A 17,937-nucleotide genomic window follows, 5' to 3' on the forward strand; every position below is an offset into this window, starting at 1 on the left:
GTCACACAGCTAAGTGTCTGAGGGCAGCTTTGAACACACAAAAAAGAGGCTTCCCGATCTAAGCCCTGTGTTTTACCCACCATTCCCCTGACCTATCCATTTCTGATGATGAAATTAAAGTTATGAGTGATTAACTAACTTGGCCAGCATTACACAGTTAGCAATGTCTGAGGTGATATTTAAACTCAGCTCTTCCTAACTCCATGTCTGAACACTCTACATCCTTGTCATCACTTGAGTATAAAGGAGCTTTTTCTGTGATTTTGAACAGCTCATAGTCTGGAACAATGGCAAGGCTCTCTGAACTGGAATCAAGGGAGCCACATTCACATCCTGCCAGCAGTACTATCAGTGTGTCTCTGGGACAAGTTTTTTTTTTTAATCTCCCTGGTCCTTAGTTTCTTGATCTCTAATTGGTTAGACAAGATGGCCTCTGAAATTCATTCATATTGTAGTAGATTTATGATCCTATGATTTTATTTAACCTTTTTAAACCTTGATTTTCTCATATATCAAAAGAGAATAGTTGAGCTAAGTAACCTCTTAAGATCTCTTCCAGCTCTAAATTTATGGATATAATTGATACTGAATTTAGCTTCATAACTTTTACATTACATAGTAAGTAGGAAGATTTGACTCATCTAGGAGTTAAGTAGAATATTTAGCATAATATAGGACAACCATCCCTTCCCTAAATTGTGCCTTAGAACCTACTCTGTCAAATACAGAATGGGCAGATTAGGAGGCTCACTGGATGTGGTCTTTTTGATGTCTTTACATTCTTCCCTCTGGGCTAGTCTTTCATATCTATCTATCTATCTATCTATCTATCTATATATAGAGAGATAGTGAAAAGGAGAGGGAGGGAGGGAGGCAGATACAGAAAGGGTGAGAGAAATAACAAGATTCAGAGATGGGGGAGGAAAGATAATAGAGAAAAGGAGAAAGGAGAGGAGATAAAGAGACAGATATATTTGAATAATAACAAATAATAATAGCAAGCATTTATTTAGAGCTTAGAGGTTCAGAAACCACTTTTACAAATATTATCTCATTGGAATCTTGCAATAATCCCAGGAAATAAATACTACTGTTATTCAGTTTGTGTCCAATTCTTAATGACTCCATTTAAGGTCTTCTTGAGTTCTTTGGGGTTTGCTGCATCCTAAGGAGAGAGATGTCCCTTTTCTGTGGCAACTGCTGTTTTTATGCTGTGCTCCATATGAGTTCTTTCCCAAGGCACACTGTCCTGCAGCACAATTACCCTCTGGGCTATGGCTCTATACTGACTAGTTTTTTCTCACAACTCTCTCAAAGATTCTCCAGCTAGTTCCTCTTTTGGCATGGACAGTCACCTGCATCATGACCTCTTCCTCCTCTGCCTTCAACTGTTTTCAACTCAAATTAAAAAAAACACTTATGGCTCTGAGATTCAGATAAGAATCCTCTTTTTTTATTATAGCTTTTTATTTACAAGTTATATGCATAGGTAATTTTACAGCATTGACAATTGCCAAACCTTTTGTTCCAATTTTTCCCCTCCTTCCCCCCACCCCCTCCCTCAGATAGTAGGTAGACCAATATATGTTAAATATGTTAAAGTATAAATTAAATACAATATAAGTATACATATCCAAACAGTTATTTTGCTGTACAAAAAGTCGGACTTTGAAATAGTGTACAATTAGCCTGTGAAGGAAATCAAAAATGCAGGCAGACAAAAATAGAGGGATTGGGAATTCTATGTAATGGTCCTTAGTCATCTCTCAGAGTTCTTTTGCTGGGTGTAGCTGGTTCAATTCATTACTGCTCTATTCGAACCTATTTGGTTCATCTCATTGTTGAAGAGGACCACGTCCATCAGAATTGATCATCATATAGTATTGTTGTTTAAGTATATAATGATCTCCTGGTTCTGCTCATTTCACTCAGCATCAGTTCATGTAAGTCTCTCCAGGCTTTTCTGAAATCACCCTATTGGTCATTTCATATAGGAATCCTTGGTAAGTCTACTGTGTTACTAAAAAGAATAATTTGAAAGTATATGAAAAGTACCTTGGTAATCTAGAGCATGGCATGAAACTTAAAAAGAAGTAGCATCATGAAATCATAAATAAAAAGTCCATAATATTGATATGTTTTTATTATATTTTCAATATTATGTTTTATTGTATTTTTGTTCATTTTGTTAAATATTTCTTAATCTTATTTTAATATGACTTGGGCTATCCTTAAGTTTATTGTGGGCCATGAGGTCTAGATATTTCTATTCTTTCCCAGAGAATAGATGGCTTCCAGCTGAGGAGAACAAGAAAGAATTCTTGGAAGAAGTAGAATCTGAACTGTATTTTGAAGATCGAATGTATGTATGAAGTATGGAAGTATGGAAGTATGAAGTATAGAGGTATGTAAGTATGAAGTATAGAAAGTGGATCAGAAGATCTGGAAGTGGTGGAAAAAACATTTCAAAGGTGAGGAGGCTGGGTCATGTTTGGTTCAAGCAAACAATCTAGTTTCTTTCTATTTTCCTTTTAAAATTCTGTAAGATGACTCGGAGTGAGAGGAAAAGATAATTATAAAGGGGAAATTTAAGCCACATAAAAACAAATGATATCAGTAAAATTATATTAAAATAAAAATGAACACAGTAAGCAAAAAAAAAATTAAGAACCCCTTGTAAGGAGATCATGACTAAGGTATTGAGAAGGAGCACAAGAACTCCAAAGATCATGAGTAAAACAATTTATTGTTCTTAGACACATAAAAGGCAAAAATAGACATCTCTATTGTCTCCTCTCCCAATGCTTCTCCAAGGGATATTTTAATCTCATCAGGAGAGGAAAGTAGAAGAGGGTTAGAGGCTGGGTATTCTGTTCTCCTCAGAGCGAAAGGACACCAAGTTAGAAATTATGTGTTTGCATACCCCTTTTTTTCCTGTCAAAGGCCATTTGGATATTTATAGCATCATTCATGGGCCATACAAAATTATCAAATTTTAGAACTCAAACAGTGGGAGATTGTTGCACCAAGCTTTTAGTTCATCATTGCCTGCAATTGCCTTAGTAAATGATTTTTGTGGATGATCCATAGACTGGACATTCCCCATCCTTGGTCTAGGGGAAGTAATTTTAAGATTCAAGCTCAACTTCTGATTAATATTCATTAGTGGGAAAAGAGAGAAGAAAAGTTTTCTTTTCAGGGTTTGGAACTACCAAACACTAGTTCCATGATGAACACACATAGCCAATAGCAAGCTATTTCTCCAACTCAATAGCAAAACAGAAATCAGAAGAAACATACCAATGAGAAAATATACTAGACAATATAGGTTGGAGTAACCCTCTTGTTGAGAGCAAATTAATTAAACTTGACCCAAAGAGGGTTCTGAATCTTACCCAAAAAGAAAATGCTCAGAAGTCTCTAGTATAGCAAACTGAGAATGAGGATCTTTGAAGTTTTACATCTCAGCTTTTTAGTAGTGTGATGAAATGATTCATTTTTTCTCTCTAAGTTAGAAGCCAGAAACAAAGAATGAAAAGACTAGGACTTTCTTTTCTTTCCTGATCTTGCTAACTCCAAGCTGCCCCTGAGTGAATGCTCAAGGAAGCATCAGTGAGGAGAGAATCTCTCTCTAATAGTCCATATTAATAGACGTTAAGGCTTGGGTTGCACATGTGTTTGCAGTGGATCCATTCAACATAACTATAATTTCTTCAACTTCATTCAGCAGTATATGAGTAGATGTAGCAACATTTAAAAAAAGTAGAAAATAATCCAAGACTGAAGCTTGAAAGATCAAGATCTGTGGTAGCATAAGTGGATTCAGCACTTGAAAGTAGAGGATAGAAAGAAGTGTAGAGTTGAACTGGTTCACTAAGGGATCAAGATTGGGGAGGGGAGAGAATGTAGTAAATCAGGGCTAATGGTCTGGGGAAAGAACTGAAGGATGGAAGGATGGGAGATCATTATAAAGATGAAGAAAAGAGTTTGGGGTTGCAAGACAGAGTGAAAACAGATTATGATCAGATAAGGAAATTTCAGAGTTCATGAATATAGAAATTAAATATTTGTGGGTGATGGGAAGATGAAAGGATATGACTGTGTGTGAAGTAGGGTAGAGGAATAGGTCATAAGAAATGAACAAGTTGTGGAACTGGGAAGTTAGATTATTTGAAGGATTATCATTTATTCATGCTGAAATCCTTTAGTATAAAGACAGGAATTGGGGAGGAAAAACTGTGAACCAGGGAAGTCATTAAAGAAAGGAGACTATTCTAGAGATCAATATATAGCAGTCATGAGAATCTTGATTGGGTGGTAAATATAGCATGAGTGAACATCAATGGAGCAGAAGCTATTGAATGACTAAAGTAGAGGAGAACCTAGAAGTCACAATAGGGAGCAAAAAGTCTTCTGATACCCTCATTGTGACTAGTGAGTCAGTGGATATAATTGAAAATCAAATCAGTGCTAGAAAGAAATGCCAGGAAAGCTTATATCTTTAGGAGATAGCCAGGCTTATATGAATGCAAGAAGATGGAAAGATTAGGAAAGAAAAAGGCTTCCATTTAAAGCTAGCTTATGGTTTATGAAACATGTGTGAAAGAGCTCTTGGTGGAAAAGATGAGTAACTAGCATAAGATAATTGCGGAGCTGGGCTGAGGGGCAAGGCAATAAGGGACTGGACAGTGAAGGACAAAGCATTTTAATTATCAACGCTGGATGTTTAGAATCACTGGGATAATAAGAGCATGATACACTGACAATTTTTAAAATTTTCAGCCCCCAAGGGAGATAGTGTAGGTCCCTGGACTCAAGAGCCTTGGATGTCTCAAGACCACAGTCCCTGCTCGGGATTCCCTCCTTGAAGATAGCAATCACTGTAGAGAAGGGGTCTCCTTGCAACCACCAACAGCTGACCTGTTGTTATCATTGAACAGGTAAGTCCAAGATTCCTGATAGTGGAAACATCCCCTATATTACTAACTCTTCTTCCAGACTACTGTACTGCCAGAAAACAACCCCTATGAAAATAACACCTCATAACAATTCCTGTGAGTGTTGCAGTCACAGCCATTGAAGATCTATGGAAAAGAAAGTTCTTGCTATTAAATTCCTTGCCATTGTCAAGTGGTTCAACATTTGAAATAGAAATGATTACCAATAGAAATGACCAAAAGAAAATATATCACCATCTAACTTGTTATTGAATCCTAAGATCATAGGACCTTTTCATCAGACTTGCTGTTGAAACCTCTTATACATGTTGTCTCCTTCATTAGAAGAACTTCTTGAGTTCTATTCTATTTGTAGCCTCAGTATATAGCATGGTGCTTTTCTCATAATAAGCACTTAAATGCATTTCCTTCATTAATTTATGATTTCCATGAATAATTCTATTTTATTGAGTGTCACATCTTCATATCCTGAGAATCCTTAGTTCATCTAGTTTCTCTGTATTTCATCTCATGATATTTTGCTAATTTATTTTTTCCTTTACTTTATATTTTTTCCTTTCAGTCCTTCAGTGTTTTTATTATCCATTTTATTATATCTTAAGAAAATTCTTTGGTTTTGACACTAATATTGCTGTGGTTTCAACATATTCTTTTGGCAAAAAAATTCATTTTTTTGAATATATGCAATTATCTATACAACTATACATACATAAAATTTTATTTTTTCTATTTTATTGGCTCATTTCTTTGAACTTTTTAAATGTAGTTATATATACCAAGAAAGTAGGGTTTCTTTTTAGAATTTCTATTATTGCTTTTACTAGGATATCAAGGATGTAGTAAGTCAGAATAAAAGTAAAGAACACCAGGATACAAGTCTTACCTCTGGCATAGTCTTGTTGACTTTGTGTAATTCTAAATAAATCACTTAATCTCTCTCAGCTTAAATTTCCTCATCTATAAAATAAGAGGGTAGATTCAATGACCTGTAAGATTCCTTGTGGCTCTAAATCCATGTTCTTATGATCCTTTCAATTGCTTTTAATAACTCTTTAAGTCTATGAATTGCAGGATAGAGGCTGATCTGCTTTGGTACTATTCCTTACATCAATGAAGGCAGAGGTCTAGTTCATAAATGAAAGAAAAAAAAGAAGAGGTAAAGACCTTTTAATCTTTCATTATGCTATTGAAGAAGTTTCTTCCTTTATTTTCTAGAAACTTAATCAATAATAAAATTATATTACAGAATATAAAACGTAAAATTTTAGTTTACTATAAAATACAGAAACACACACAGGAAACACATACACAGATGAAATGCAACAGTAAACATGCTTCCAATATAAGAGTAAGTTCCTTCCTTCATTAGTCATAAAATTGATTGAGAATCTGCTATTGCAAAGAATGATACTGAATTTTCATTATGGAGTTTCTTGGAGAAGAGAGAGCTATTAACATTGAGAGAAGGGGTGGTGTTTTAGATTGACTAAAGAAAATAACATATTGATTTGACTTGAATTTAATTAAATCTGATGGGAGCATGAGAATAAATGTGTGTGTAGGTCAATACAGTTGTTTATAAAATTCAGCCCTACTCTCATCTATTAAGAATAGCCAAAGTTAGAATTTTCATACTCCCAATAGGGATCTCTCATCAGTTTTGCCTCATCTAATGTCAGGGTCAGGAGATATAGATATAACCTAGACTTTAAATCCATTGGTATGGGACTTTTTCTTTTTCTTTACTGATGAAGATCAATGTCCCACACTTGTGTGAAAGGTTGGAAAGAGTTGGGAAGGAATAAGGAGAACTTGTCAGTTTTCTTTGTGTTGCTGTCTTTTCACACTTTGGATATTGTTAGCTTCCAGATTTAAGAGAAAAGATGGAAGATGGCAAATCCTCTTCAGGTTGCTGAAGGAAAAGATTGGAAAGAAGCCATTATGAAGTGGGTTGATACTTTTCATTATGTCCCCATTTCCAGCTTGGTACACTAGAAGTGAGGGAATTTCACTTTGGGTTTGATCTAGGGCTCTCTTTCTTAGTTGAACTGAATTACCTTGTTCCCCGCAATGGGAGAGCTCTTTCACTATGTATTGTCTGGTATATACTCTCCCATATGTATTTTATCAAATTTATCAATTTTCTGTTTTTTTAAATTTTATTATTTAATTTATATTGATGAGTTTCTTGACTATCTGCTATACTCATTATGAAACTTGCTTTTAGTGAAAAGGGAATAAGCATTGGATATAAAGCTTGGATTCCTGTTTTTCTCAATAATAAAACCGTGATCACAAATTAGATTGAACCTGAAAACCAAATCTCTCAGACTAACAATATTTAAGGGAGTAGAGCGATATACCCCTAGCCCATTAAACCCTTTTCCCAAAGAAAGCAGAGTGAACCAAACTTCTGAACTTTTTGCAACTTTCCTCCTGCAGGAACTAAAGTCTGTCTTGGAGAAAGGTGGGAGGAGATAGCAATTCTGCCTCCCTTCAAGCCATACAATGACAACTTCATACTACATGTTACCTTTCACAACACAAAGTTAAGTTCAGTTTGAAGAATTTCATAATTCCCTGGAGCCAGGAAAAGCAGAGCATAGTTAGGGAGTTCTGAGTTTCTTTTGCTTCAGAGGTTATCTAATTCAACATCCATTTGTGGAAACAGGTTCAGGGAGTCACCTATCACTGGCTTAACCAAGATCACACAGGTAGTAAGTATTAGAGGAAAAATTTAAATGTCAAATACTTATAGCAATGCTTCTGGATATCTTTATCCCATTTTGGAACCCAGTGGGTACCAGAAATTTGGTAGAGTTGCATTCCTAAAGAGTAGTGCTACTGAGGATATAAACAAGTTTTGTGGGTAGTATCACTGATACGATCTTTTGTGCATAGTTAGAATACATGTTGATGCCTATCCAGAATCAGAGCCAAAGAACATAGAAAAAGCTGTAATAGTGAAGAAACTTGGATGAAATGGTAAGAATTACTAAGAAAACCAGTCTCTCTCTTTCTCTCTCTCTCTTTCATATATATATGTATGCATATATTTTATCTGAGCTTCATAATAACATTCCTTAAATTATATTACAGATATTATACCCATTTTATGTATGAGGAGACTGAGACACAGGTTAGGTGATTTCTCATGGATATCAAGTTAGTCAGTGTCAAACGTAGGGATCAAATCTAGGTATTCCTGACCTTAGGGTTGTATCCATTCCCTCGTACCACCTGGTCCTTAGAGTAAAGATTGAAGGCTGTATTTTTGTTTTATATTTCTGGGTTTTAGAATAGTTCTTGATACATGATAAGCACTTAGAAGATTTTCATTTATTCATTCATCCATTAATTTATTCAATTTTTTATTTTATTGTTGAAAGTATTTCTTTTTTATTTAATATTTTATTTTCCCCCAGTTACATATAAAACAATTTTTTACATTTGTTTTTAAAACTTTGAGTTCTAGATTCTCTCTTTTCTTCCCTCCCTATTGAAAAGGTACATGTGAAGTTATGCAAAACATTTTCATAAAAGTCATGTTGTGAAAGAAAACACAGATTCCTCCACTCCCCCCAAAAAACCAAATCCTCAAGAAAAATAAAGTTTAAAAAAAGCATGCTATAAGCACTTCTTTCTCTGGGTATGGATAACATTTTTCATTGTAAATTCTTCAGAGTAGTCTTGGATCATTGCATTGTTGAGAAGAGCAAAGTCATTCACACCTGACTTTTTATTACTTTGCTAGTACTTTGTACACAATACATTTCATTTTGCATGAGCTCGTGGAAGACTTTCCAGGTTTTTCTACTAGAACAATAGTATTCCATCATAATCCCATACCATAATTTATTTTGCCATTCTTTAATTGATGGGCATTCCCTCTACTTCCAATTCTTTTCCCTAAGAAAAGAGCTGATATAAATAATTTTGTTCATATAGGTCCTTTTCCTTTTAAAAAAAATCTCTTTAGGGATACATGTTGAGAAGTGGTATTATTAGATCAAAAGATACAAATGATTTTATAGTCCCTTTGGGCATACTAATTAATCATATGTCAATTGGGGAATGGCTTTTATTTTTTTATAAATTTGACTCAACTTTACATGCTTAAGAAATGAACCCTTCATAAGAGAAACTTGCTTCAAAATTCTTTTCACAATTATTATTATTGCTAGACAGGTTTCTTGAAGGTAGAGAGATAACAAGTAGGTATTTTTTAGTTCTCCTTAACACAATTGTTTATTTAAAGAACAAGTGTTGTTCTGGAAAATCTCACCATGATCAATCCAATTCACATAGTTAAATTTATACAATATTTTTTGAATATGAGGAGAAACCTGAAAAGACAAAGGATCTGCAGAAGTAGAAATAAAGTCAATAAGGATTGGAAGGTACAACCAGACTTAACTCAGTCTTTATTATTATTTTTTTTTAATTTTTATTTAATAGCCTTTTATTTACAGGATATATACATGGGTAACTTTACAGCATTAACAATTGCCAAACCTCTTCTTCCAATTTTTCACCTCTTACCCCCCCACCCCCTCTCCTAGATGGCAGGATGAGCAGTAGATGTTAAATATATTAAAATATAACATCTCAGTCTTGATCATCAAAACAATCCCCATATATATAAATATCTCTCCAAGTCTTTTGAAGGAGATGGATTTAATAAAACATAAGTTCCTACCAAACAAGATTCTTTTTTGGTTTTTGTTTAGTGTTTGGTATTCCAAATACCTAGCATAATGCATATGAGGAAAGGAGGAGTAAGGAGGATAGGAAATAAAGGATGGGGAAGGGAGTGATTCAGATTTATGATTTCAATGGTTGTATAAAACTTTTGCTGTGGAAACTCTATTCACATATGTAGACTTGCAGCTCCTCTGTAACCTATAATATTAAATTGCTTCTTAGGATGCTGAGAAATCCAGGGGCTTGGCAGAACCTGGCTAAATATGGCTAATATGAACTCAGTCCTTCGTAACCAACAGCATCTTGCCTTGTTGCTTCTTGCTTTTCCCATATTGGGCATTTATAAATGTTTATTATGTGGAGCTCACTGGGATGAAATCAGAATTTAGGACAAATAATAAAATTCTACTTTGAACACTAGTGATTTAAGAAATATTTGAAAATATGGTTTAGGTTGAAAATATAAACATCTTAAAATGGTTTTAATATGCATTCATTCAATTAATGTTGATTAAGCATCTGTTATGTGTGAAACAATATGCTGGATGTTAAAGGTACAAAAGTCAGATAAAATAGTTCTATTCTAGCAGAACTTCCAGTTTAGTAGTGAAATGAAATCCTAATGCAGATGACCACAATACAAGATATCACACGGTGAGTGCACACATTAGAAAGGTACAAATTGTTATGTGAGGCTTAGAGGACAATAATCAGGGGGAGAAGGAAACTGGGAAGGCTTTCTGGAAGTGATGACATATGAATAGGCTTCAAAAGTCATGCAGTTATTCAAAGGTGATGAAAAGAATGGATGCCTTAACTGGGAGTAATTGGGACAAAGAGAAAAAGAGGGAAAGTACAAATCTATTTGGAAGTAGGTAGCTGAAAAAATAACTTCTTTTTATCTGAAGCATAGAGAATCTGCAATGAATGGATGAGATAAGGTGATATCAAATTGTGGGGTGTCTCGAGTTTCTTCCTAAAGAGATGTTAAGCAGGACTTTGTGAGATATCAGAAAAGGTAGGGTCTTATATCATTATTATATTATTACTTTGAACAACAGAGGCAGACTCCAGCTTGAGGGGAATCATTGGATAGAACCAAGGGATCTGATTCTAATGTATTCCCCAGTCAAACCTGTACTAAATACCCAATGTCCTGAGGCTAGACCACTTTGCCTGACACACTAGTGTGCTTGGGTACTATATTTTATGATTCAATGTAATTTCTCTTGGAAACCCACAGATTGGAAACTGAACTTAGCATCTCTCAGCTAATACAGCCCCCTCCCATATGCTCTCAATTATTCTCTATTTGCAAGGCTTCTATTAACCTTTGGTGAGTTTCCAGAGAAACACATGGATATCATGGCAAGAGACTCTATGAAAATATTGTATTTTTCCATCCAAAATCTCACTGTGGCTGCTTTCATTGTACTCCAAGGGTGATTATGTGGGGTATAGGTTGGGGGAGTAAAGCCTGCTAAACTCTGATTAATTAATTTAAAGAAATTAAAGACATTTTCCCCTTCAATTATTTACACTAACTCCAGCAAACACTGCATTCTAATAATTGGGCAGAGATGCTGAGTTTTCCTGCTCAGCTCTGCCATGGGCTTTCTGGCTTCTAACCTAGGCTGTGAAAGACTCTGGGGGAAGAGACTTCAAATCAGATCAAATACACTCAAAATGCTATTCTTTTCCAGATGCTCAAACAAATGTGAATATTAATAGCATGAGACATCCCTGGGTAGAAGTAATTTTGGTTGCAAGGAGACCACAATTTTTTTTAAAAAGGTTTTGAGCTCCCTTGGAATTTAAAAGCAATCAGTAGAAGTTTAGCAGTGTCAATGACTAAGTGAAATACCACCAATAGTTGCCTTACTTCTTTCTTTTGTTATTAATGTCTTCGGTTTGGGATTTGTAAACACAATTTTTCAAGGTGTTATTGAATAAAAATATGGTGTCACTTAGAAGAATTGCATTTGCAGATGATTTCACAAATTCAGGGGAAGAAAGATGTCCCTTGTGACAAGAACACAAGATTTATCAAGGAGAATGCACATTTCAAGAAGGAAAATGGACATAGCCAAGACCAGTCATAGAACTGGGGACTGGAGTCTGTCATTTTTTTTTTTACACATTCAAAAGACAGCCTGCCTATATTTCTCTATGGGGAAGGATGGTCCTAAAGGGAAATGAATTTAATGGCCTTTGGTCCCCACTGAATAAATGGTTTTTGAGTATCCCCTCTGCACTCATATTTTGCTAGATTCTATGATGAATAGAACAGAAGCCATAATCCCCACATCTCTGTGTCCTCGGGACTTTAAAGGTTGAATTCAGCTTTAGGAAAGTTTGAAGGGTATTTGGTAGGCCCCAACATTGGAATGATCAATAAAAGTTTCATGACTGAGGTGAGTATTTAACTGTGGTCTGAAAGATGGCTAGAATACAGATAAGCAGAAATAATGGGGAAAGATACAGGGAGAAATAATAGGAACTCTGGGGCAGGAGGGAAGAAAAGATCAAGACAATCAATTATGTGAGAAAAGGAGCCTAATTAATTTCTAAAATATTTTTAAAAGATTGTTAATTAATAAAACATCAAATTCTAAATGGCTTCTCACTCAAAGATAGTGTGAATGTAGCCTGAGATCCACTTTCAGTTTTATTCAGGTAACTGGCACCTTTGGGAATTATTGCCTATTCAAAACTATAGCTCTGAACCTCCACCAATGTATGCCCTTTTTCTAGACCAAGTCAGATGATACATAAATTTAAAGCAAAGGTCACTTAATGAAGCAGAACAGCAAAATACTAATTAAAAATCATATTTGAAATACTCTCTGTACCCATTCCTTGACTGTTCTCCAAAGTGTTAATTCGAGCTCCACATTACAGTGCAAGGAATATAATTGCAATAATTATTAATAGTTATAAATTATTTAAATAATAAATAATAATTGTAACACATTTAGCACAGTGCTAGACACATAGTAAGCAGCATTTAAATGTTAGCTATTATTATCTTATGAGACTGTTATTTTGAAATATTCTCCAAAGACCCACAAATTCTGTGATAGACCATACTGGGAAATACCCTCTAAGATAATGCTTACTAAAGGTGGAATTAACTCTGTCCCTCTGTTCAAAACACAGTTCAATAATTGTAATAGGCCAGATGTCTTCAGTGTCAGAATAAATCCTTGGAGATAAAAAGCACTTGGAAAAACTGCAAAAGCTATCTGTATGGTAGGGTGCCATTGTTGAGAATGATTGACTATTACTTTAGTGGCCAGGAAGAATTTATGACATTTCACATTGGAACTTGTAGTAACTCCTAAGAAGACCTTCAGATCTAACCCCACAGTCAAGGGTCTAAGTAAGAGGGAATGAAGCAATTAGATAACCTCCTGTGATTATAAGGTAAAAAATGACTAGAACATTATCATTTTAATTAAAACCAGCCCTTTTCCTCCCAGTATCAATCAATAGCCTACCTCTAATCACACATATACACATACCATTCTGGCTTTTATTTTATTTTATGCATCAGAAAGAATATCGAGTGGAAAAACTCTTAGCTTCTTCATGTGTAAAAATGAGGAATTTGGAATGGATGATCCCTAAGAGTGCTTCCAGATCGAATGCCCTATTATTCTGAGTTAGGAGATCTACATTCTGGCACTGACTATCCCATTAGCTCACTGAATGATTCTTGAGAAGTCACTTCAAGGCTCTGATTTTCAATTTCATTATCTTTAAAATGGTACTAATGCTAGTACCTATATCTTAAGGTTGTTATAAGGATAATATGAGATTTTTATAAAATACTTTGTATGCTTTAAAACATTATATAAGTTCTTTTATTATTATTATTATTATTATTATTAAACTGTTTATAGAGAACAGTAGAATTCTGGGTATGGATGCATTACCAGCTTAGAAATAATTGAGTCCCACTTATTTTAAAGATGAGGAATTGTAGACTCCAAAAAATGAAGGCCTGCAGCTAGTTATGAGAATTGGAAATACATTCAAGCATCTTGCCTTTTTCAGTCCAGTTCTCTTTTTCTTTCTACTATACTAGAATGACTTATGTTGAAGCAATCTTTCTTTTTTTTTCTTCCCACCCTCTTTTTCCTATTTGGATAGTATGGAGCATACAGAAATAATGGTCTTTTTGTCTCTTTTTTCTCATAGTCATTGTTTCTGTCTGTCTGATTCAGTACCTATTTTGGGGCTTCTATATTTGTTTGTATAAACTACTGGTCTGTAGTCTGTTTTGTTTCTCCTTGTATGACCATTAAGCATGGAGGAAAAAAATATTTTTGTTATCACTGGCCTCCATTTTAGATAACCTGAATTTGAAAAATAAACATGAGTAACTTAGTGAAGAATAGGTGATTTGGGGAATGACTTGCAGACTCTAAAGTCCAGAGTACTGAAATACTCTGTGAGTGAAGATAAATCAGATTGCTGGTGGAAGCAGGAAACATTCAATGCCATGTGAAGATTGGACTGGGCATGTGTGGAGCTATCTGTAATCATGCTCTGCTTGAGATCAGGACAGGAATGGAAAAGTGCAATCTCTACCCTCCCAAGCCCTGCCAAAAGTCCCTGGGGAATCTGCCATGCACCTCTGCAACTCTAGCAAGGCACCATTGCTTCTGAGGCAGGTAAAGCAGACTAATTAGTGACTGAAAAATTCTACCTAGAAAATCATCTTCTAAAGAAACTGCTCTGAGAAAGATCTCTAGGTCCTGATGAAGAATTTCAAATTCCTCCTGGAAGGCAGGATTTCTTAACTCTTTGGGATCATGGAACCCTTTGGCAATCTAGGGAAGTGTGAGGACCTCTTTTCAAAAGATTGCTTTTGAAAACATAAAATAAAATACAAAAGATTACATGTCCAATGAGGTAAAAAACATCTATTTTTTTCCTATTAAATTCATAGAACCTTTTGGTGGACAAAGAAGCCCAGAATATAAATACTTGCTCTAGGGGTTTTTTATTGAAATCAGTAAGTTAGGTTATCTCTTTCCCTTACGTCTCTGAATCCCTCATATTATTGCATGGGAGAAAAAGAAAAGAGAACCAGAAGAGCAAACTATGTAATAAGTAAAATTATATAAATGTGAATGAATGTAAATGAAAACAACTTAAAAAGTCAATGAAATTTCAACCATCAATCGGAATATCAACCACCAAAGACCACTGATGAATCACAGGTGCAGAAAAGTTGGTTATTATATCAGTTGGTATTAATTGTTTTTGATTATTCTAACGAGGCTTAGGTTTGAATTTGTCTGTTTTTTGGTTCACTTTGTTTTAAAGAAAGGAAAGATTAGGAAGTGTATACAGTGTGAAAAATTAAACATCAAATTTTTTTTTTAAAAGTTGACTCTAGAATATCAAAGTCTGCCTTTGTTCATTCATTCTCTCACTCTGTTGTAAAGAATAGTTTACAGTCAGTCCATAATAATTTTTTTTTCCTGAAAGACAACAATTTCAGTTTTATTTATAACATACAAAAATCTCAGGGCCTTAAAAGTTAGTGCCTATTAAAATCCATAAGTATTTATTAAGCACCTACTTATCATGTGTCCAGCACTGTGGTAACTACTGATAAAAGAGGCAAAAAATGAGTTCTTGCTTTCAAGGAGCTTATAATCTATAATATTTTATAATCTAATTAATGGGGAAGAGAATACAAAAACAATTTTTGTATAAACAGAAAAAAGATGCTCTAAAATGGAGATAATAGAAGAAAGGCACTAGAATTAAAAGACTATAAGGGAAGACTTCTTGTAGAAGAGGATATTTTATCTCAAACTTAAAGAAAAATAGAACCTAGATAGAGATGAGGAAGAAGAGAATTCCAGGCATGGGAGAGAATCAGTGAAAATGCTAGGTAGAGTGTCTTGTTGCTGAATATGTTGGGGATGGTAGGGTATAAGAAGACAGGAAACATAGGAAAGGGCTAAATTGTGAACCACTTTAAGTGGGAGGATGGGGGTTCCTTCAACACTAATAGGAAAGACAGAAATGGAGGAAGATTTTGAGGAGAAAGCTAATGAGTCAAGTTTTGGATATGTTGGATCTAAGAAATCTATTGGACATCTGGTTTGAGATAGCACTTGGAATCGCTACTAATGTGTCAAGTTCTGAGTTAAGGGCTGTGAACTGCACCCCCCAAAAAAATTGCACATGCCCTCTATCATCATGATCTGGTTTTAGGAAAGACTTTTTGACTTGAATACAACTCCTGCATCTCACAAATCTGATTTCTGCTTAAATTTCTTTAAATCAAGATTCACTTGATTGTCTTGAGACTTCATCCTATATCAAAATCTAAGTGATACCATAAAGTAAACAGTCCCTGCCCTCAGGGAGCTAACATTCTAGGAGAAAAAAATTCTTCTTATCTGGATAATATTAATACATCAACTCCCCACCCCCCGCAAAAAAAAAAAAGTACTGTGGGTGAAATTTTCCTAGGGGTTCACTACTTTTGCTAAAATCATTTCTGTTTAATTTCTTTCTTATTTGCTTTGTGATTTGATTTATCTAAATCTGAGAGTGCAAGATTGAGATTTCCCACTATTATAATTTTGCTGTCTATTTCTTCTCTCAACTCTCTTGACTTCTCCTTTAGGAAGTTAGATGCTATACCACTTGGTGCATTTATGTTTAATACTGATATTGCTTCATTGTCTATAGTACCTTTTAGCAAGATATAGTTTCCTTCCTTATCTCTTTTAATTAGATCAAATTTTGCTTTTACTTGATCTGAGATAAGGATGGCTACCCCTGCTTTTTTGACTTCACCTGAAGCATAATAGATTCTGCTCCAGCCTTTTACCTTTACTCTGTATGTATCTCCCTGTTTTAAATGTGTTTCCTGTAAACAACATATTGTAGGGTTCTGACATTTGATCCAGTCTGCTATCTGCCTCCTCTTTATGGAGGAGTTCATCCCATAAAATCATTTCTGAAAATTATCTTTTCAGATGATGATGGATAGATGGTTCAGTGCTTGGAGTCCTAGGTGTGAAGTCAGGAAGATTTGAATTTAAATTCATCTTCAGACATATATGAGTTTTGTGACTCTGGGCAAGTCACTTAATCTCTGTCTACCTTCATTTCCTCATCTGTAAAATGGGTATAATAATGGCAACCTATCTCATCCTGAGGATCAAATGAAATAATATTTGTAAAGTACTTAGTAGATTCCTTGACACATAATAAGTCCTTCACAAATTCTTGTTTACCCCCTTTTCCCCTTATTATTTTCTTATTATGATATATGATTTAATGCTACAATGCCACATACATTCTAAATAACTGATATCTTAATTTATAGAGCTGAAGAATGGAAATAGTTTATTCAGAAATGACAACTGATGGTTCACTGAAAGAAGATAGCCCTGCTAGGAGAAGAGCACATAAGGATAAAGGAACTAACTCTGGTGCAGCAGGATGGAGAGGAGGGTGGTAATAGGCTGAGCTGAGTGGCTTCTACCACTCAATACCAGGTAATACTCAAATGCTTCAGGAGTTATATTTACAAGTTCCTTTTGGGATTTCTGGACACATACATCAGAAAACAAACTAACCAGGGAAACAAGTTTAATATCTAAAAGATATGAGGTGAGACAAATGTGAGACTCTGAACTAATTCTTAGAATGATAGTAAGAGAAGACAAGATAGCTAAGCAAGAGAAATGGAAGGGAAAACTTAATCCCCAAATCATCTTGATCAAAATTATAGAACCAAACAGGTGGATTAGTCATTGATGAAACAAACTGTCCAGATTTACATTGGGATGAAATGGTCTTAGAATCCTTTTGGTCCAGTGCCTGTTATAATTAAAAGAGTTTTGGCTCTTTTAGGTCTCATATCCTAACAGAGTACAACCAGGGCAAGGACTTGTTCCAAGAGCTTTCATCTAAGCAGAAGCCTAGCTAGTCAAGGACCAGAGGTCAAATTAGCTGGAGAGGAAAAAGCAGAAGAACCCCAGAGAATTATGGTCACACAAAACATGGAGCTTGGTAATCATTTCATTCCCATGTCTCGAAAGACCATAAATAAAACTATAGAAGGAAGCAGTCAGCTCAGCAATGTTTAATTTTAATATCAATAGGCATATTCGGATTGAACTTGCCATGCCCACAATTTCCAAGCGAAGCATTGAATTAGCTGTTCTGCTGATGGGGAAGCCCTGACAGCTAATGAAAACTAACACTTTACCGTGCAGTATCTGCCACTATA

The sequence above is a fragment of the Sarcophilus harrisii genome, chromosome 2 (assembly GCF_902635505.1).
Source record: "Sarcophilus harrisii chromosome 2, mSarHar1.11, whole genome shotgun sequence".
In the NCBI taxonomy this organism is placed as follows: domain Eukaryota; kingdom Metazoa; phylum Chordata; class Mammalia; order Dasyuromorphia; family Dasyuridae; genus Sarcophilus; species Sarcophilus harrisii.